The sequence below is a fragment of the Saccoglossus kowalevskii genome, chromosome 21, assembly GCF_978046115.1.
Source record: "Saccoglossus kowalevskii chromosome 21, keSacKowa6.1, whole genome shotgun sequence".
NCBI classification, from domain to species: Eukaryota; Metazoa; Hemichordata; class Enteropneusta; family Harrimaniidae; genus Saccoglossus; species Saccoglossus kowalevskii.
In genome coordinates, this window is record NC_140661.1 from 31173729 (window position 1) to 31197083 (window position 23355).

General features: G+C 36.7%; 1 protein-coding gene and 1 long non-coding RNA gene across 2 annotated transcripts in view; both read left to right on the plus strand.

Moving 5' to 3' along the window:
- LOC144355156 (uncharacterized) overlaps window positions 1-23355 on the plus strand; it is a 70895-nt gene that overhangs the window by 29645 nt on the left and 17895 nt on the right. The gene's annotated exons all lie outside the window — the stretch shown is intronic.
- Window positions 2312-5791, plus strand: LOC146729855 (uncharacterized). The gene is made up of 2 exons (XR_014928051.1): window positions 2312-2591; window positions 5545-5791. It is a non-coding gene; the product is annotated as an uncharacterized LOC146729855 (long non-coding RNA).

Below are 23355 nucleotides of genomic sequence, written 5' to 3' on the forward strand. Positions count from 1 at the left end.
ATGACAGTATTATGCACCCTTTAGATTACTATAATCCTGCCGATGGCTATGACAGTGTTATGCACCCTTTTGATTACTATAATCCTGCTGATGACTATGACAGTGTTATGCACCTTTTAGATTACTATAATCCTGCCGATGGCTATGACAGTATTATGCACCCTTTTGATTACTATAATCCTGCCGATGGCTATGACAGTGTTATGCACCCTTTAGATTACTATAAACAGCGTCCGGATTACTTTCGGAAATTCCGTCGCGTTTCGGAAAGTTTTAATTTTCAAAACTTTTGAATATTTATTTGTGCTTTTAGGTTAGTGAGAAGGTTATAATAATTCTTCATTTCACTTTAACACTGTTTTTACACCCCTCAGACCCCTTTAAAAAGTCACTTCTGGCCATTATAATGGCCACTATTTTCTTAATGGCCAGAGTATTGACCAGAATATTTTAAGTGGCCAAAATATTTACCAGTGTTTTTAAAATGGTGGTTTTAATGACCCATGTTTTTTATACTGGTCAGAATAATTACAATTGCTTTTTAAATGATGGAGTTGATGAACATTTTTTTTTATGGGCAGTATAATGGTCATTTTATTTTTCATTACATAATAATAATAAAGATAATTTATTGCATCCTTAGAAATACAGTGTTTCCATCAGTTTATAGCAACAAAAGTAAGATATTAAAAAACAAAATAACAAAATAACTATAGCAAATAATAAATGATAGATTTTAGTGTTTTTGTTAAGTATCTTTCTCGTTTCTCATTAAGAACGAGCTGTGTATAAATTCTCCAACAAGTTTGATTACATTTGTGTTAGAATTTTTTATTAAGTATGTAAATTTCTGTTGGTCAGTTTTTGTTTCATCAGGAAACTGTATATTTGAGAATATATCCATTCGCAGTGTGTGATATTTTGGGCATTTGATGAGGAGATGCATTTCATCTTCTATGTCTGCTAAAGTACATTGTTTACAAATCCTGTTTTCCAAAGAAATTTTAGGTTGGGTATGTCTACCCTTTTCTATTGCTAGGCTGTGATTACTTGTTCGGAATCTAGAGACAGAAATTCTATGTTTTAGATTCAGTATAATTAAGTAACTTTCAAAGTTGTAGTTTGTTTTGAATTGAGTATATGTTCTCAACTTAGGTTTATCCATAATTGTCTCCTTCCAGAATTCAATATATTTTTGTTTAATATTGTTTCCTATTCTCTTTATATTTTGTTTTGTTGCATTCAATTTGTCATTGATATTCTTTATATCTAATGTGTTATCTTCCTTATTTAACTCTTTGTAAATTGACATAATCCATGGGAGTTTGCAGTTTATCTGTTCATGGTATGCCTGTTTTGTTAAATTACATTCTGGAAGTTCTTTGATCCGTGCCAAATACTTTATAAGATTTATTTTGATGTCTACTAGTAATGGTAGTTCACCTATTTCTGCTCTACAAGCTAGATTTGATGAAAATTTATTCAATCCAAGCATTCTTTTACTAAATTTCAGATGGGTTTTCTCGATTGGTGTAATGTCCCATTTATTATTTTCTTGAATTTCGAAGCCCCATACATCTGATCCATATAATAGTATTGGTCTTATACATGTTTTGAATAGGTGTAACATTGTTTTGCAGTCAGTTTCTTTTGGCACAGAAGTCATCATTGCATATAAAGCTCTTGTGGCTTTGTCTGCCAAATTATTTCTTGTGTCGCTGAATTTACCATTCGACTGTAATGATACCCCAAGGTAGTTGTATGAAAATACACAACTAATATTTTGACCTTGATATGTAAATTTTTCAGTATTTCTCAAGTATCCTCTTTTAAATATTACAATTTTACTTTTTGACATATTCACTTGGAGTTTCCAATTTTGGCAATATTTCTCCAAATTATTGATTGATCTCTGTAGACCTTTATTTGTTTCTGATATTAAAACTAGATCATCTGCATAAAACAGTGAGCTAATTTTGATGTTATTAAGTTGAACTTGATCTTTGTCATTGTTTTGTATTGGACTATTTAAGTCATTGACGTATAGATTGAAAAGCATTGGACTCATAACACATCCCTGTCTTACACCTGTGATAGTTTCAAATATCGGAGATATCTTATCACCGAAACGAATGCATGCCTTTGTATTCTGGTACATATTTTGAATTAATTTGTAGATATTTCCAGTAATACCATTATTTAGCAGTTTATAGAATAATCCTTCTCTCCACACTTTGTCAAACGCTTTTTTAAAATCGATGAAGCAAGTATAAATTTTTTTGTTTTGTTTCAGATATTTATGAACTATTGTTTTTAAGACCATACATAAAATGACCAGTATTTTTGTTCATGTCTCTAAATATAATGGCCCAGAAAACAGTCTCAATATACATGTGGGAATTTATTTTTCCCAAGTTTCACTGGCGCTTCCAAGTACACTTAAATGAAATTTCGCGAATATTGCCTCGATCCCCAGTGAAATTTCATAGTAACGCTGATGCCAGTGACTGCTGGTGGACTGCATAACCTGCGGAGTATTTAGATGGTGTTGAATCATAGGACGATTGCAGTACTGCAACTGGCACATCAAGGTATGAATTTGTAATTATTTTACCATTTTACAATGACTTCAATACAATATTAGATACTTTTGTTGTTGTTTATGTAGCAGGAAAGTTTTTTGGGGCTTTCGTTTTTGTTCAGTCATGGCACACTGTGTAAGTAATGCTTCATTATTATTCATAATTGTCAAACAACAAGCTCAAGTAGGTGTTAATGAGGATTAGCTCCTATGTTTGTTAATACAAGAAAAGTATAAACAAAATTTATTTCCAACTCCTGAAATCTGCAAAAAAACATCAACGTAAATTTGTTTCCATTCATGGCAATGTTTTCAAATTATTTTAATAAAATAATTTAACTGACTGCAAAATGTTTGTTTTTTTTAAATTTTTGAAGACTATGTATATTGTTGTTTTTTTTCTCCTCAGACAATACCAGCAATAGTGTACTGTACACTGGGAAATCTAATTTAGTAATCATGTATTAACTATACATGTATATATTATGCCCATAACATCAAATACCATCCAGAATCCCTTTTTCCTGTAAACTAGTAAAGATGATATATGTCTACAGTGTGCAACAGTTCATTTTTCTTTGCGCACAAAAGAAAAAAGTAAAACTCATACTCAAAATAACTTTTAATTTAGCATGGATTTAAACTAAATTTCAATTGAATCTAATATTCTTTGCTCATCTTTGATTTGATTTGAATGAGTTGTAGAGATCAATATAAAGGGGAAGTGAATCTTAATGTATGCACCTAAGGTAGAAATAAACAGAAGACACTTATTCGTAGATTCACGTAGAGCTCTTTAGCAAAGGCTAAGAGGTCCAATACCTTAACCTGTGCTAAAAAAATGTGCATGAATACAGGCTAAGAAATCCTAGGTACAGAGTAAATCTGGTCAGTCCAAAGCCTTAGCACAGGCAAAACAAAACAAGCATGAACGCTTAGCTCGGCTAAAAAAACCATTGTATTTAATGTTCATTTAGGAGATTTACTACTATATTCATAACTTTTTATTTTGGTGTGCCATTTCCTGCATGACAATCAACGCTAACACATATAGAGAGATTGACTCAAGAAAAAATGTACCGATGATGAGATACTGTGCTACTTCCTGTTATTCTGCAATTTGCACTTTCTGAATTTGCTTTGGTATTGTTTTATAACTGTAGAACTAACCTTCCTACTTACTCTTACTGAGCACTCATAGTTAAAATTCCTGAAGATTTTGCCTATTCTTAATAAGTTTGGGCGTTCCTTACCCCGTGCTAACCATTGTTTCCTTCTGTGCATGAACTCAAACATATGAGATTAGCTTAAATCTTAGCCCGTACTTTGTGTAGCATGAACACTACTTTTGAAGATACAGGGGGCAAATGGGCGAGACTTAAACAAAATATAATGAAGGTGTAATATGCAGTCAGTAAATGTCCTAGGCATTTCTGGGTCAGCCAAATTGATCATGGGTACTCTTGCTCAACTTGGACAAAAAAATATTTAGTCTATATAATGGTACTTAAATCATAGACCTTAGAGAACAGGGACATGCTACTGTGGCTACCCCTTTCATGTAACCTTAGTTATAATCCCCCTACCCAAATTAACACCTTAGAGAAACTGATAATAAATCTATGTCAACACCACTGTTACATCCTCTCCTGTTTCATAAGCCAAACATGGCTGCCAGGGTGTAGCTACACAAAATGAGACAATTTTGTGGTTGGAATATAATCAGAAAAATTAAATTTGATCAAAACTTGAATAGCCAAGTCCATTCTATTGATGCGAGTGAAACTAAAAATTAACAATTTTTATTTCACTATGAAATCAGGAAAGGGAAACAAAAATGGTAAGTTTTCTCTGCAAGGAAACAAAACTGCCTAAAAGTAAACAATGACCTGTGGAAATTTGTGTCATTATAACAAGTGGATTTTTCATCCTATTTAGAACAGATATAGCATAGTGCACTTGTTATACACTGACTAATGGGAATACTAGTAAAAACTGTTTCAGATGTATAAATCTTCTAGGTACATGTATATGTATTAATGAGATTATACAGGAGGTTATAACCCACATTGCACATTGTCTCAGACAGAAGTTGCATGACCCTGTTTTCTAAGGTCATGCTTAAATCATAACCATCTGAATACCATTATTTCACTTTTCAAACTAAACTGTTTTTATATTTTTAATATCATTTTTTTGATTTTGAAAAAAAAATATAGAAACAATATTACACTTAACATAATTACTCTATTAGCAGCACATGCACTTAGGTAAATTACAGGGATCTTCAATGGTCGAAATATGTAATATTTTCATGATTTAGTATCCACAAATGTAATTTTAGAGCAAATATGGTATTGTATTGGATCATAATTATAATACAATTATTTATTTTGTGAAAGTACCTGGGGATCGATGAAGTTGTACATGCATGGTGGCATTCCCATTGTGGAGGGACTCTATAATTTTGTATGTACACAGCTTCCTACTTTGAAAGACAAAATCATGCAGCTGCATTGTTACATAACTTTCTTTTGTCTCTTGTAGGAAGTTAAATCCCCCTATTGTTCTCAGAAATTAGGTTCCCAAGTACAGCAATGTACTGTTCACAGAGGGACTGTGTACTGTCCTAGTCTCTCAAGAGATGAACTGTGTGTATATATGGCATAACCCCTAATATATTCGGTTAGGAAACAATTTGATGTTATTCTGTTTTATTTGATATTTATATTTTTTCAATCAGAATGTACCGGGTATCATCTTTTTGGAAGTATATCTGAGTTGCATAGGGGAAAAATTGACATATCACAAGATGTCATTTTATCCACATTGTTATTAGTGAGGACAGAAATATGCCAAAATACACAGACACCACAAATTTTTGTTTCCAAAATTGATTACAAAGTGTCTTAATTAAAAACTGGTCATTGTAAGCTAATAGCAATCTGAATTATTTTTTGCAGATAATGACAATTTAAAAAAAGGAAATACTATATAAATGGAACGTAAGAAGTTGAAGAACCAGAATTTATGGACGTTAAGGGAAAAAAAAAGTTTAACCAGTATTGATGGATGCAATGGTTTAGCATTTGCATGTTTATCAGTTTTACATTTGCACACAGATTTTGAAAGTTCCAAGTGTGTAGAGTTACTGTACATTCCTTTTTTTTATGTTTTCCCTCAAATAAAAGTGACATCTTTCAACTGGTATTTTATGATTTTCAGCTATCTTATATAGTTCTTCTTGCTGACCCTTTTGTACACACCCACACTCACTCCACAATCTTTCATCTTCTTAATAATAATTAACAGAAAAATATTATTGAAAAAATCCTGTAGAGATCAAAAACATGAACAAATTTGACACGCCTACATCTTTGAGAAAAAATATTTTACACTAGAAAAAGAATAGCACAAAAACAAAGAGGAGAAAAAACATTTTGCACAGCCCCCTCCTTAAGCTAATCGCCTCTCAAGAAAACTTGATGAATATCTGGAGGAGTATGACATTGCAAACCTAAAATATTATTATCCACTAAAACAGTCTGTATGGCTGTGCACTACATCATGATTTTTAAAAAACAAAACAAAATATTGCTTACATATTTTTGTTTTGTCTAATGTTTTCATTAATTATCCAATTTCTGTACTTTATGTGTTTGTACACTGAGCTGAATAATTAAGATGATGTTTTGAAGCACAGTGATAGAGGGACTGTGTTTGAAGCAATGTTTTAACCCCCCCCCCCTCCCCCCCCCCCATATGACATTTTTACTTTGCAAAGCTGTACCTCCCAGATCTTTAGTTGTTTATGCCACCGTCCCTCAACAACCGGTTAAGAAACGATCTGACTTCTATTGTCCGTATGCGCGTTTCGATGTTTATCTTTTTAATCCTCCCGCATCGAGTTACCGGAAATATCGGAGCGTAGAGTTGAAAGTGTACAGTGAGGCTGATGACGTCACTGTTAGTCGATTTGAGCGAAACGCGCATCGCCTGGTTGATTAAGGAATTAACACCTTTAGACAATAGCGTTTCTTAACCGGGTGTTGAGGGACGGTGTTTATGCATAGATGGTCTTTGGTTATAAATTATTTACTTTCCAGTCATTTTTGAAGTGTAAACCTTTGTCATACTTTCTGCTGTGTTGACTTCCTGTCACTATGCTTTTGTTTCCCTTTGGTTAGCTAAACATATGAACGCTTGTTGAAAATCACACTTGGAAGTAAGAGTTTCTAATGGAATAGCAAGCAATCTAATCTATTCCTGAAATTGTTAAATTATATATAGTGTTATTTGAAAATGTCAAAATAAACTTCTAGGAATCTGTTATTCAGTTCAAAAAATAAACTGGTTGCATGCAGAATCTCAGAGAAACAATTGCATGTACATGCAGGAATGGTCGGATGTTGCAGCAGCAGAAGTTTGGGCCTGGACATTCCAGTCACATTTTTAAAATGATTTTAAATAATGTACGTATTCTTAACAAACTGTTACATGAGAGGGGGCAGAGCATGAAATAATATTTTAGTTTTGGAAACTATGCAAAGATGTGTGTTCAGTAATTCAATACCTTTGATGAGCCATTATTAATAGCACACATTAGGTTAGATTTGAATAGATTCCTAGTAAGATTGGTGCATTCTTAATTCAAAAAAAACTTTAAAAGTTTTAATACTACTAAATTATACATATGTTTGATATAATTTATTGTAAAACATTAATGTTGTTGTGAAAATAGTTTCATACAAAACGGTGAAAATTTGCCAAAATTCTTATATGTGTTGCCAGTGATATGCTAGTTTCCATTGTTATTTAAATGTACTCATCAGGGAGGTAATCCATTACAAAACATCACTAATCCACAGTAGTCTGGTTTCAGGCTACACCAAGTCATAGTCATAAGAGGGACTTTGACCAAGTACAGGCTAAGATATAAGCTAATCCCAAATGTTTGCATATCAGCTATACCCAATTGTGTTCACTCACAGGAGGGCCCAACAGTTATAGCACAGGCCACAGTGTTGAGGGTCTGTGCACTGGCTAACAACACCCAAACTTGTTTCCCAAGGGAGGCAGCAATTATGAACAAACAATTAAACAGCAATGGTACAGTTCTATAACTACACTGTTAACCGAAATAAACCAACCACAAATTATCGAAACAACCACCATATATTTTTCTCCCTTAATATTTTTTTTTTCATTCCTTTTCTATGTTTTATTGATTTATAATGCTTATTTTTTTTATTAATATCATCACCAGTTTTTTCAATTGTTTTTTTTTTTTAAACCATTGTGGTGCTTCCGATACTAGTTTGCTGATAGTTGTTAGAAGGGAATTTTTGTGATGTTGATTGGTACACTCAAAAGCAATATCACATGTGCAATTTACGTTACACTCCAAAACGGCATGCGTGCGCATGCGAAACACCATATCTTCGACTTCTGGGGAAGTCGTCAACTAGTATCCCACCAGTCATTAATTACTCCGTACACGCTTCCACACTGATTGGGTCGCTGTAGTAGAGCATACAACAACGCCAATTTGGTTCGCTGTCTACAACATGCACTAATAAAACTCTGCATTCTGTAACGCCGTTATATACTGTTCCTGTGCATCCAAATAAATCGGTCTGTCTACGCTCGTGTTCCAGTGCACTTCGCTTCATAAATTAGAATGAAACATGTCAGCAGCAGAAATTTTGCGTTCGTAAACAGCGCCCCTTAGCCCGTGCTAAGGACTGGCCCTCCCAATGCATGGATGCAATTGGGTCTAGTCAAAACATCAGCTAAAATCTTAGCCAGTACTTCATGTAGCATGAACACTATTATTGTACAGCATTATAATTTGTATTTGTATTTATGTTCCTTACCATACAAAAACCCTCTGAAGGTTTTTTAGTAGTGTAATAAAGTTATTATTAGTTATTATTATTATAATAACGTGAACAAACAAACATGCCATTCACTGCTAAGTCAGCTAGCTACACACATGGAGCTCTATGCTAGGACCCCCCCCCCCCCATATAACTTACTGAACCACCCAACACCGTTTTGTACACATGCAGTAGTCGTGGAATATTTTCACAGATAATTTTCATATCACATTAAACCATTCATAATAGAGAAAATAGCAAAATATAAAAATAAAGCAGAGCATCATGGGTATTTTTTAGTTGACTGTGTCTTAGCCACTTTAAAATCACCTTCCATCAACCCTTCAACATAAACTTCTACAGTTTATAACACATGTTATGAAAAGTTACTGGTTAAGTATTTCAATTTAAAATGTTATAGTTTGGGTGTATTTGAAGACTAAACTTTAGTTTTTTGTCATTATTAAAATGGGAATTTTGTTTATGTTTGAGCTTAACCCCACTCATAAAGACAGGCTCATTTTCGGATTAATAACTCGCTGTTTATGTGACTTTTTGGAGTAACTCCCTGTGACTTTTTGGAGTAACCAGCTGTTTATGTGACTTTTTTTGGTGGAAAGTCAGTTGCTGAGTATTTTTGGGGTTGCACCCTTTTCTAAGGTTCAGTAGTGAATGTCTTGTTTGTTCAAGGTATTAAAATGCTGGACATTGCCTTTATAAGAACAGGATGTAGTACAGAGTCTCATTGTCAGTCCATTTTTATCTCAAGAAGTTTAGTATAGTTATGAATAAGAATAGTTATGAATATAATAGTTAAATTTTCAAATGGACATCAAGTACAATGGTATTTTGGGTGATTAACCTGGGCTCAATGTTTGCACACACTTCATTAGCACCCGTGATAAGGGTCTAGACCGAATTTTGAAAACGAGTCATCTTCTATGTTCAATAACCTATTGCATTATACTATATATTATTAAGTCAACAGTATCAAGTGCATGATTTGTTGTGATTTTAAAAACAAATTAACCCAAAACGTCGTATTTTTTCAAGATATATAATTCCATATTTCAAATTTTTCAAAATCTTGTATTTTACGTTTACCTACAATTGTACTGGCTTAAAATTGAAGCAAACTGAAACGAGTGAGGAAAAAGAGGAGAGCTGTCAATCCCCATGTGCCATTACCGGGTATATCTGTGACATGAAAAAAAAAATGACCATTTTATTCATGTAATGAAAAATAAAATGATCATTATAATACCCATTAAAAAAATAGATTGTCACCCACTCCATCATTAAGTAAAAAATTACCATTATTCTGACCAGTGTAAAAATAGTGGTCATTATAACTACCAGTTTGAAAATACTGGTCAATATTTTGACCATTAAAAAATTTCTGGTTGGTATTCTGGCCATTAAGAAAATAGTGGCCATTACAATGGCCAGAAGTGACTTTTCAAAGGGGTCTGAGGGGTGAAAAAAACAGAGTTAAAGTGAAATGAAAAATTATTATAACCTCCTCACTAGCCTAAAAGTATGAATAAATATTCAAAAGTTGTGAAAATTAAATCTTTCCGAAACGCGACGGAATTTCCGAAAGTTATCCGGACGCTGTTTATAATCCTGCTAATGGCTATGACAGTGTTATGCACCCTTTAGATTACTATAATCCTGCTAATGGCTATGACAGTGTTAATGCACCCTTTTGATTACTATAATCCTGCCGATGGCTATGACAGTGTTATGCACCCTTTAGATTACTGTAATCCTGCCAATGGCTATGACAGTATTATGCACCCTTTAGATTACTATAATCCTGCCGATGGCTCTGACAGTATTATGCACCCTTTAGATTACTATAATCCTGCCGATGGCTATGACAGTATTATGCACCCTTTAGATTACTGTAATCCTACCGATGGCTATGACAGTATTATGCACCCTTTTGATTACTATAATCCTGCCGATGGCTATGACAGTGTTATGCACCCTCTAGATTACTATAATCCTGCCGATGGCTTAGACAGTGTCATGCATCCTTTTGATTACTATAATCCTGCCGATGGCTATGACAGTGTTATGCACCCTTTAGATTACTATAATCCTGCCAATTGCTATGTCAGTGTTATGCACCCTTTAGATTACTAAAATCCTGCTCATGGCTATGACAGTATTATGCACCCTTTAGATTACTATAATCCTGCCGATGGCTATGACAGTATTATGCACCCTTTAGATTACTATAATCCTGCCGATGTCTATGACAGTGTTATGCACCCTTTTGATTACTATAATCCTGCTGATGACTATGACAGTGTTATGCACCCTTTAGATTACTATAATCCTGTCGATGGCTATGACAGTGTTATGCACCCTTTAGATTACTATAATCCTGCCGATGGCTATGACAGTGTTATGCACCCTTTAGATTACTATAATCCTGTCGATGGCTATGACAGTGTTATGCACACTTTAGATTACTATAATCCTGTCGATGGCTATGACAGTGTTATGCACCCTTTAGATTACTATAATCCTGCCGATGGCTATGACAGTGTTATGCACCCTTTAGATTACTATAATCCTGCCGATTGCTATGACAGTGTTATGCACCCTTTAGATTACTATAATCCTGCCGATGGCTATGACAGTATTATGCACCCTTTAGATTACTATAATCCTGCTGATGGCTATGACAGTGTTATGCACCCTTTAGATTACTATAATCCTGCTGATGGCTATGACAGTGTTTTGCACCCTTTAGATTACTATAATCCTGCTGATGGCTATGACAGTGTTATGCACCCTTTACATTACTATAATCCTGCCAATGGCTATGAGTGTATTATGCACCCTTTAGATTACCATAATCCTGCTGATGGCTATGACAGTGTTATGCACCCTTTAGATTATTATAATCCTTCCGATGGCTATGACAGTATTATGCACCTTATAGATTACTATAATCCTGCCGATGGCTATGACAGTATTATGCACCCTTTAGATTACTATAATCCTGCTGATGGCCATGACAGTATTATGCACCCTTTAGATTACTATAATCCTTCCGATGGCTATGACAGTATTATGCACCTTATAGATTACTATAATCCTGCCGATGGCTTAGACAGTGTCATGCACCCTTTTGATTATTATAATCCTTCCGATGGCTATGACAGTATTATGCACCTTATAGATTACTATAATCCTGCCGATGGCTATGACAGTATTATGCACCCTTTAGATTACTATAATCCTGCTGATGGCCATGACAGTATTATGCACCCTTTAGATTACTATAATCCTTCAGATGGCTATGACAGTATTATGCACCTTATAGATTACTATAATCCTGCCGATGGCTTAGACAGTGTCATGCACCCTTTTGATTACTATAATCCTGCCGATGGCTATGACAGTGTTATGCACCCTTTAGATTACTATAATCCTGCCGATGGCTATGACAGTATTAATCACCCTTTTGATTACTATAATCCTGCCGATGGCTATGACAGTGTTATGCACCCTTTAGATTACTATAATCCTGCTAATGGCTATGACAGTGTTATGCACCCTTTAGATTACTATAATCCTGCTAATGGCTATGACAGTGTTATGCACCCTTTTGATTACTATAATCCTGCCGATGGCTATGACAGTGTTATGCACCTTTTAGATTACTATAATCCTGCCAATGGCTATGACAGTATTATGCACCCTTTAGATTACTATAATCCTGCCGATGGCTCTGACAGTATTATGCACCCTTTAGATTACTATAATCCTGCCGATGGCTATGACAGTATTATGCACCCTTTAGATTACTGTAATCCTACCGATGGCTATGACAGTATTATGAACCCTTTTGATTACTATAATCCTGCCGATGGCTATGACAGTGTTATGCACCCTTTTGATTACTATAATCCTGCCAATGGCTATGACAGTGTTATGCACCCTCTAGATTACTATAATCCTGCCGATGGCTATGTCAGTGTTATGCACCCTTTTGATTACTATAATCCTGCCGATTGCTATGACAGTATTATGCACCCTTTAGATTACTATAATCCTGCTGATGGCTATGACAGTGTTATGCACCCTTTAGATTACTATAATCCTGCTGATGGCTATGACAGTGTTATGCACCCTTTAGATTACTATAATCCTGCCGATGGCTATGACAGTGTTATGCACCCTTTACATTACTATAATCCTGCCAATGGCTATGAGAGTATTATGCACCCTTTAGATTACTATAATCCTGCTGATGGCTATGACAGTGTTATGCACCCTTTTGATTACTATAATCCTGCCGATGGCTATGACAGTGTTATGCACCCTTTTGATTACTATAATCCTGCCGATGGCTATGACAGTATTATGCGCCCTTTAGATTACTATAATCCTGCTGATGGCTATGACAGTGTTATGCACCCTTTTGATTACTATAATCCTGCTGATGGCTATGACAGTGTTATGCACCCTTTACATTACTATAATCCTGCCAATTGCTATGTCAGTGTTATGCACCCTTTAGATTACTAAAATCCTGCTCATGGCTATGACAGTATTATGCACCCTTTAGATTACTATAATCCTGCCGATGGCTATGACAGTATTATGCACCCTTTAGATTACTATAATCCTGCCGATGGCTATGACAGTGTTATGCACCGTTTTGATTACTATAATCCTGCTGATGGCCATGACAGTATTATGCACCCTTTAGATTACTATAATCCTTCCGATGGCTATGACAGTATTATGCACCTTATAGATTACTATAATCCTGCTAATGGCTATGACAGTGTTATGCACCCTTTAGATTACTATAATCCTGCTAATGGCTATGACAGTGTTATGCACCCTTTTGATTACTATAATCCTGCCGATGGCTATGACAATGTTATGCACCTTTTAGATTACTATAATCCTGCCAATGGCTATGACAGTATTATGCACCCTTTAGATTACTATAATCCTGCCGATGGCTCTGACAGTATTATGCACCCTTTAGATTACTATAATCCTGCCGATGGCTATGACAGTATTATGCACCCTTTAGATTACTGTAATCCTACCGATGGCTATGACAGTATTATGAACCCTTTTGATTACTATAATCCTGCCGATGGCTATGACAGTGTTATGCACCCTTTTGATTACTATAATCCTGCCAATGGCTATGACAGTGTTATGCACCCTCTAGATTACTATAATCCTGCCGATGGCTATGTCAGTGTTATGCACCCTTTTGATTACTATAATCCTGCCGATTGCTATGACAGTATTATGCACCCTTTAGATTACTATAATCCTGCTGATGGCTATGACAGTGTTATGCACCCTTTAGATTACTATAATCCTGCTGATGACTATGACAGTGTTATGCACCCTTTAGATTACTATAATCCTGCCGATGGCTATGACAGTGTTATGCACCCTTTACATTACTATAATCCTGCCAATGGCTATGAGAGTATTATGCACCCTTTAGATTACTATAATCCTGCTGATGGCTATGACAGTGTTATGCACCCTTTTGATTACTATAATCCTGCCGATGGCTATGACAGTGTTATGCACCCTTTTGATTACTATAATCCTGCCGATGGCTATGACAGTATTATGCGCCCTTTAGATTACTATAATCCTGCTGATGGCTATGACAGTGTTATGCACCCTTTTGATTACTATAATCCTGCTGATGGCTATGACAGTGTTATGCACCCTTTACATTACTATAATCCTGCCAATTGCTATGTCAGTGTTATGCACCCTTTAGATTACTAAAATCCTGCTCATGGCTATGACAGTATTATGCACCCTTTAGATTACTATAATCCTGCCGATGGCTATGACAGTATTATGCACCCTTTAGATTACTATAATCCTGCCGATGGCTATGACAGTGTTATGCACCCTTTTGATTACTATAATCCTGCTGATGGCCATGACAGTATTATGCACCCTTTAGATTACTATAATCCTTCCGATGGCTATGACAGTATTATGCACCTTATAGATTACTATAATCCTGCCGATGGCTTAGACAGTGTCATGCATCCTTTTGATTACTATAATCCTGCCGATGGCTATGACAGTGTTATGCACCTTTTAGATTACTATAATCCTGCCGATGGCTATGACAGTATTATGCACCCTTTTGATTACTATAATCCTGCCGATGGCTATGACAGTGTTATGCACCCTTTAGATTACTATAATCCTGCTAATGGCTATGACAGTGTTATGCACCCTTTAGATTACTATAATCCTGCTAATGGCTATGACAGTGTTATGCACCCTTTTGATTACTATAATCCTGCCGATGGCTATGACAGTGTTATGCACCCTTTAGATTACTATAATCCTGCCAATGGCTATGACAGTATTATGCACCCTTTAAATTACTGTAATCCTACCGATGGCTATGACAGTATTATGAACCCTTTTGATTACTATAATCCTGCCGATGGCTATGACAGTGTTATGCACCCTTTTGATTACTATAATCCTGCCGATGGCTATGACAGTATTATGCACCCTTTAGATTACTATAATCCTGCCGATGGCTATGACAGTGTTATGCACCTTATAGATTACTATAATCCTGCCGATGGCTATGACAGTATTATGCACCCTTTTGATTACTATAATCCTGCCGATTGCTATGACAGTATTATGCACCCTTTAGATTACTATAATCCTGCTGATGGCTATGACAGTGTTAATGCACCCTTTAGATTACTATAATCCTGCTGATGGCTATGACAGTGTTTTGCACCCTTTAGATTACTATAATCCTGCCGATGGCTATGACAGTGTTATGCACCCTCTACATTACTATAATCCTGCCAATGGCTATGAGAGTATTATGCACCCTTTAGATTACTATAATCCTGCTGATGGCTATGACAGTGTTATGCACCCTTTTGATTACTATAATCCTGCTGATGGCTATGACAGTGTTATACACCCTTTACATTACTATAATCCTGCCAATGGCTATGACAGTGTTATGCACCCTTTTGATTACTAAAATCCTGCTCATGGCTATGACAGTATTATGCACTCTTTAGATTACTATAATCCTGCCGATGGCTATGACAGTATTATGCACCCTTTAGATTACTATAATCCTGCCGATGGCTATGACATAGTTATGCACCCTTTTGAGTACTATAATCCTGCCGATGGCTATGACAGTCTTATGCACCCTTTAGATTACTATAATCCTGCTGATGGCTATGACAGTATTATGCACCCTTTAGATTACTATAATCCTTCCAATGGCTATGACAGTATTATGCACCTTATAGATTACTATAATCCTGACGATGGCTATGACAGTGTTATGCACCTTTAGATTACTATAATCCTGCCGATGGCTATGACAGTATTATGCACCCTTTAGATTATTGTAATCCTGCCGATGGCTATGACAGTGTTATGCACCCTTTTGATTACTATAATCCTGCCGATGGCTATGACAGTGTTGTGCACCTTTTAGATTACTATAATCCTGCCGATGGCTATGACAGTGTTATGCACCCTTTTGATTACTATAATCCTGCTGATGGCTATGACAGTGTTATGCACCTCTTAGATTACCATAATCCTTCCGATGGCTATGACAGTATTATGCACCTTATAGATTACTATAATCCTGACGATGGCTATGACAGTGTTATGCACCTTTAGATTACTATAATCCTGCCGATGGCTATGACAGTATTATGCACCCTTTTGATTACTATAATCCTGCCGATGGCTATGACAGTATTATGCGCCCTTTAGATTACTATAATCCTGCTGATGGCTATGACAGTGTTATGCACCCTTTTGATTACTATAATCCTGCTGATGGCTATGACAGTGTTATGCACCCTTTACATTACTATAATCCTGCCAATGGCTATGACAGTGTTATGCACCCTTTAGATTACTAAAATCCTGCTCATGGCTATGACAGTATTATGCACCCTTTAGATTACTATAATCCCTGCCGATGGCTATGACAGTATTATGCACCCTTTAGATTACTATAATCCTGCCGATGGCTATGACAGTGTTATGCACCCTTTTGATTACTATAATCCTGCCGATGGCTATGACAGTATTATGCACCCTTTAGATTACTATAATCCTGCTGATGGCCATGACAGTATTATGCACCCTTTAGATTACTATAATCCTTCCGATGGCTATGACAGTATTATGCACCCTTTTGATTACTATAATCCTGCCGATGGCTATGACAGTGTTATGCACCTTTTAGATTACTATAATCCTGCCGATGGCTATGACAGTATTATGCACCCTTTTGATTACTATAATCCTGCCGATGGCTATGACAGTGTTATGCACCCTTTAGATTACTATAATCCTGCTAATGGCTATGACAGTGTTATGCACCCTTTAGATTACTATAATCCTGCTAATGGCTATGATAGTGTTAATGCACCCTTTTGATTACTATAATCCTGCCGATGGCTATGACAGTGTTATGCACCCTTTAGATTACTATAATCCTGCCAAGGGCTATGACAGTATTATGCACCCTTTAGATTACTATAATCCTGCCGATGGCTCTGACAGTATTATGCACCCTTTAGATTACTATAATCCTGCCGATGGCTATGACAGTATTATGCACCCTTTTGATTACTGTAATCCTACCGATGGCTATGACAGTATTATGCACCCTTTTGATTACTATAATCCTGCCGATGGCTATGACAGTGTTATGCACCCTCTAGATTACTATAATCCTGCCGATGGCTTAGACAGTGTCATGCATCCTTTTGATTACTATAATCCTGCCGATGGCTATGACAGTGTTATGCACCCTTTAGATTACTATAATCCTGCCAATTGCTATGTCAGTGTTATGCACCCTTTAGATTACTAAAATCCTGCTCATGGCTATGACAGTATTATGCACCCTTTAGATTACTATAATCCTGCCGATGGCTATGACAGTATTATGCACCTTTTAGATTACTATAATCCTGCCGATGGCTATGACAGTGTTATGCACCCTTTTGATTACTATAATCCTGCTGATGACTATGACAGTGTTATGCACCTTTTAGATTACTATAATCCTGCCGATGGCTATTACAGTATTATGCACCCTTTTGATTACTATAATCCTGCCGATGGCTATGACAGTGTTATGCACCCTTTAGATTACTATAATCCTGCTAATGGCTATGACAGTGTTATGCACCCTTTAGATTACTATAATCCTGCTAATGGCTATGACAGTGTTAATGCACCCTTTTGATTACTATAATCCTGCCGATGGCTATGACAGTGTTATGCACCCTTTAGATTACTATAATCCTGCCAATGGCTATGACAGTATTATGCACCCTTTAGATTACTACAGTCAAACCTGTCTATAGTGGCCACCCAGGGGACTTGGAGATTTTGGCCTTTCTAGACAGGTGGCCTTTCTATACAGGTTCACTAATTTATTCATGAATATTAATTAGGCATTACATCAATGTAATAAAACAGATCTCACAACCCTGTTTGACACACACTGTCACACTACTGTACACAGTATCCAAACACTTTTTACAAATAAATAATAATGAGTAGTATCGAAAATTGAATGTTTGAAGATTTGTACAGTAAAGTTCATGTTCAGCAGCAGTTTTAGTCTCATTTCCTACTAAAGAAATCACTCAGCTTGCTATGCTTAGCTGTTCTGATTTTTATGTTTCTTTTATTATTTATTGTGTCTTGTACACCATGGACGTACTCCATGTGTACACTTGGTAACTGTTCTAATAAATTGGAATGTCCCTGGGCTATAGCAAATTTTTTCAAGGTGAGGAGATAGGGACAGTTAGCAGTGCTTTATTGATCCTTACAACATACACGAAAAGAACACTTATCTATAGTAGTGCTAGATCTCCTTGCAGTTATGTGACAACTTGACAGTATTATCCCCCACCACAATTCCCTTTAACATTTTGATATTTTTTTCAAAATCTCCTTGACCTACCTCACTTATTAAATGGTTGACCCCTTTAATCAAAACACTACCTTGCGCAATCGAAATCTGAGCGACTTCCATGTTATTGTACCGCTGCAACAATAGAAACGTGTGAAATATTCCTGGCGACTTTGGCCGGCGAACTGAAGTCAGTTGAACATCATTGTTAAAATCATCTATTGTTACATGTATCATTGCAGTAGTGACTAAAACAAAAATTGTTGAACGAATTTAGTTGGACAAGGAGACGATACTGCACACACATTCCCTCGCAGCGATCGATACACAGTAACGGAAGTGACACTACTTTTTGACCCGAGTTATCATAACCCCGGAAGAACAAGAACGCACATGCGCGAGGCTAATTAGCATAATTTATTTGGATGTATAAACAGGCATGGCCATTGCGTTATTTTTTTTCCTTTTGCTATCAATTTCAGTTACATGCGTATTTATCGATATTTATAGGAGTTCAAAGTGAATAAATATCGATACTGAATAACAAGTGAGTTGCTATGTTTGTTTTGTTGGTAATCAATTTGATCGGGGATTTATCGTCGGCAATCCGATTCACCTCGGCGATTCACAACAAGTTTGCGGGTTAACGACATTATGGCCGCTTGATTCATTGTACAAAGCCGATGTACATAGCACTTCTGTTCCCATGGTATACATATTTCAACAAAATATTAATGACATGTTTTTATCAGGACACTTCCAAATTCTTAATTATGTTTTTGGAGTTCCCAGGCCATCGGTACGGTGTGCTGGCCGTGATAAACTGAAATATAAACATAATTGCCAAAGCCATCGGTTGAATGAAAGGTGTTAAAACGTGCTAACTTTGTCCTTTGTGGTCTTTGGAGCCTCGCTTAATCTTTGTACTCTGCAAGACATCCGGGAACTATGCCCGTTATATGCAGTTCAATTGATCACTGCGGCCGCTGAAACCTGGCCGTTGGCTGCGTTAGACAGGTGGCCGTTCTATGGAGTGTCAATTACATGGCAAATTGCACGGGACTGCTGCAGGGTGACCGCTCCGGAGAGGTGACCGTTCTCTGAGGGTGGCCGCTAAGACAGGTTAGACTGTATAATCCTGCCGATGGCTCTGACAGTATTATGCACCCTTTAGATTACTATAATCCTGCCGATGGCTATGACAGTATTATGCACCCTTTAGATTACTGTAATCCTACCGATGGCTATGACAGTATTATGCACCCTTTTGATTACTATAATCCTGCCGATGGCTATGACAGTGTTATGCACCCTCTAGATTACTATAATCCTGCCGATGGCTTAGACAGTGTTATGCACCCTTTAGATTACTATAATCCTGCCAATTGCTATGTCAGTGTTATGCACCCTTTAGATTACTAAAATCCTGCTCATGGCTATGACAGTATTATGCACCCTTTAGATTACTATAATCCTGCCGATGGCTATGACAGTATTATGCACCCTTTAGATTACTATAATCCTGCCGATGGCTATGACAGTGTTATGCACCCTTTTGATTACTATAATCCTGCTGATGACTATGACAGTGTTATGCACCCTTTAGATTACTATAATCCTGTCGATGGCTATGACAGTGTTATGCACCCTTTAGATTACTATAATCCTGCCGATGGCTATGACAGTGTTATGCACCCTTTAGATTACTATAATCCTGTCGATGGCTATGACAGTGTTATGCACCCTTTAGATTACTATAATCCTGTCGATGGCTATGACAGTGTTATGCACCCTTTAGATTACTATAATCCTGCCGATGGCTATGACAGTGTTATGCACCCTTTAGATTACTATAATCCTGCCGATTGCTATGACAGTGTTATGCACCCTTTAGATTACTATAATCCTGCCGATGGCTATGACAGTATTATGCACCCTTTAGATTACTATAATCCTGCTGATGGCTATGACAGTGTTATGCACCCTTTAGATTACTATAATCCTGCTGATGGCTATGACAGTGTTTTGCACCCTTTAGATTACTATAATCCTGCTGATGGCTATGACAGTGTTATGCACCCTTTACATTACTATAATCCTGCCAATGGCTATGAGTGTATTATGCACCCTTTAGATTACCATAATCCTGCTGATGGCTATGACAGTGTTATGCACCCTTTAGATTATTATAATCCTTCCGATGGCTATGACAGTATTATGCACCTTATATATTACTATAATCCTGCCGATGGCTATGACAGTATTATGCACCCTTTAGATTACTATAATCCTGCTGATGGCCATGACAGTATTATGCACCCTTTAGATTACTATAATCCTTCCGATGGCTATGACAGTATTATGCACCTTATAGATTACTATAATCCTGCCGATGGCTTAGACAGTGTCATGCACCCTTTTGATTATTATAATCCTTCCGATGGCTATGACAGTATTATGCACCTTATAGATTACTATAATCCTGCCGATGGCTATGACAGTATTATGCACCCTTTAGATTACTATAATCCTGCTGATGGCCATGACAGTATTATGCACCCTTTAGATTACTATAATCCTTCAGATGGCTATGACAGTATTATGCACCTTATAGATTACTATAATCCTGCCGATGGCTTAGACAGTGTCATGCACCCTTTTGATTACTATAATCCTGCCGATGGCTATGACAGTGTTATGCACCCTTTAGATTACTATAATCCTGCCGATGGCTATGACAGTATTAATCACCCTTTTGATTACTATAATCCTGCCGATGGCTATGACAGTGTTATGCACCCTTTAGATTACTATAATCCTGCTAATGGCTATGACAGTGTTATGCACCCTTTAGATTACTATAATCCTGCTAATGGCTATGACAGTGTTATGCACCCTTTTGATTACTATAATCCTGCCGATGGCTATGACAGTGTTATGCACCTTTTAGATTACTATAATCCTGCCAATGGCTATGACAGTATTATGCACCCTTTAGATTACTATAATCCTGCCGATGGCTCTGACAGTATTATGCACCCTTTAGATTACTATAATCCTGCCGATGGCTATGACAGTATTATGCACCCTTTAGATTACTATAATCCTGCCGATGGCTATGACAGTGTTATGCACCTTATAGATTACTATAATCCTGCCGATGGCTATGACAGTGTTATGCACCCTCTAGATTACTATAATCCTGCCGATGGCTATGTCAGTGTTATGCACCCTTTTGATTACTATAATCCTGCCGATGGCTATGACAGTGTTATGCACCTTTTAGATTACTATAATCCTGCCAATGGCTATGACAGTATTATGCACCCTTTAGATTACTATAATTCTGCCGATGGCTCTGACAGTATTATGCACCCTTTAGATTACTATAATCCTACCGATGGCTATGACAGTGTTATGCACCCTTTTGATTACTATAATCCTGCCAATGGCTATGACAGTGTTATGCACCCTCTAGATTACTATAATCCTGCCGATGGCTATGTCAGTGTTATGCACCCTTTTGATTACTATAATCCTGCCAATGGCTATGACAGTGTTATGCACCCTCTAGATTACTATAATCCTGCCGATGGCTATGTCAGTGTTATGCACCCTTTTGATTACTATAATCCTGCCGATTGCTATGACAGTATTATGCACCCTTTAGATTACTATAATCCTGCTGATGGCTATGACAGTGTTATGCACCCTTTAGATTACTATAATCCTGCTGATGGCTATGACAGTGTTATGCACCCTTTAGATTACTATAATCCTGCCGATGGCTATGACAGTGTTATGCACCCTTTACATTACTATAATCCTGCCAATGGCTATGAGAGTATTATGCACCCTTTAGATTACTATAATCCTGCTGATGGCTATGACAGTGTTATGCACCCTTTTGATTACTATAATCCTGCCGATGGCTATGACAGTGTTATGCACCCTTTTGATTACTATAATCCTGCCGATGGCTATGACAGTATTATGCGCCCTTTAGATTACTATAATCCTGCTGATGGCTATGACAGTGTTATGCACCCTTTTGATTACTATAATCCTGCTGATGGCTATGACAGTGTTATGCACCCTTTACATTACTATAATCCTGCCAATTGCTATGTCAGTGTTATGCACCCTTTAGATTACTAAAATCCTGCTCATGGCTATGACAGTATTATGCACCCTTTAGATTACTATAATCCTGCCGATGGCTATGACAGTATTATGCACCCTTTAGATTACTATAATCCTGCCGATGGCTATGACAGTGTTATGCACCCTTTTGATTACTATAATCCTGCTGATGGCCATGACAGTATTATGCACCCTTTAGATTACTATAATCCTTCCGATGGCTATGACAGTATTATGCACCTTATAGATTACTATAATCCTGCTAATGGCTATGACAGTGTTATGCACCCTTTAGATTACTATAATCCTGCTAATGGCTATGACAGTGTTATGCACCCTTTTGATTACTATAATCCTGCCGATGGCTATGACAGTGTTATGCACCTTTTAGATTACTATAATCCTGCCAATGGCTATGACAGTATTATGCACCCTTTAGATTACTATAATCCTGCCGATGGCTCTGACAGTATTATGCACCCTTTAGATTACTATAATCCTGCCGATGGCTATGACAGTATTATGCACCCTTTAGATTACTGTAATCCTACCGATGGCTATGACAGTATTATGAACCCTTTTGATTACTATAATCCTGCCGATGGCTATGACAGTGTTATGCACCCTTTTGATTACTATAATCCTGCCAATGGCTATGACAGTGTTATGCACCCTCTAGATTACTATAATCCTGCCGATGGCTATGTCAGTGTTATGCACCCTTTTGATTACTATAATCCTGCCGATTGCTATGACAGTATTATGCACCCTTTAGA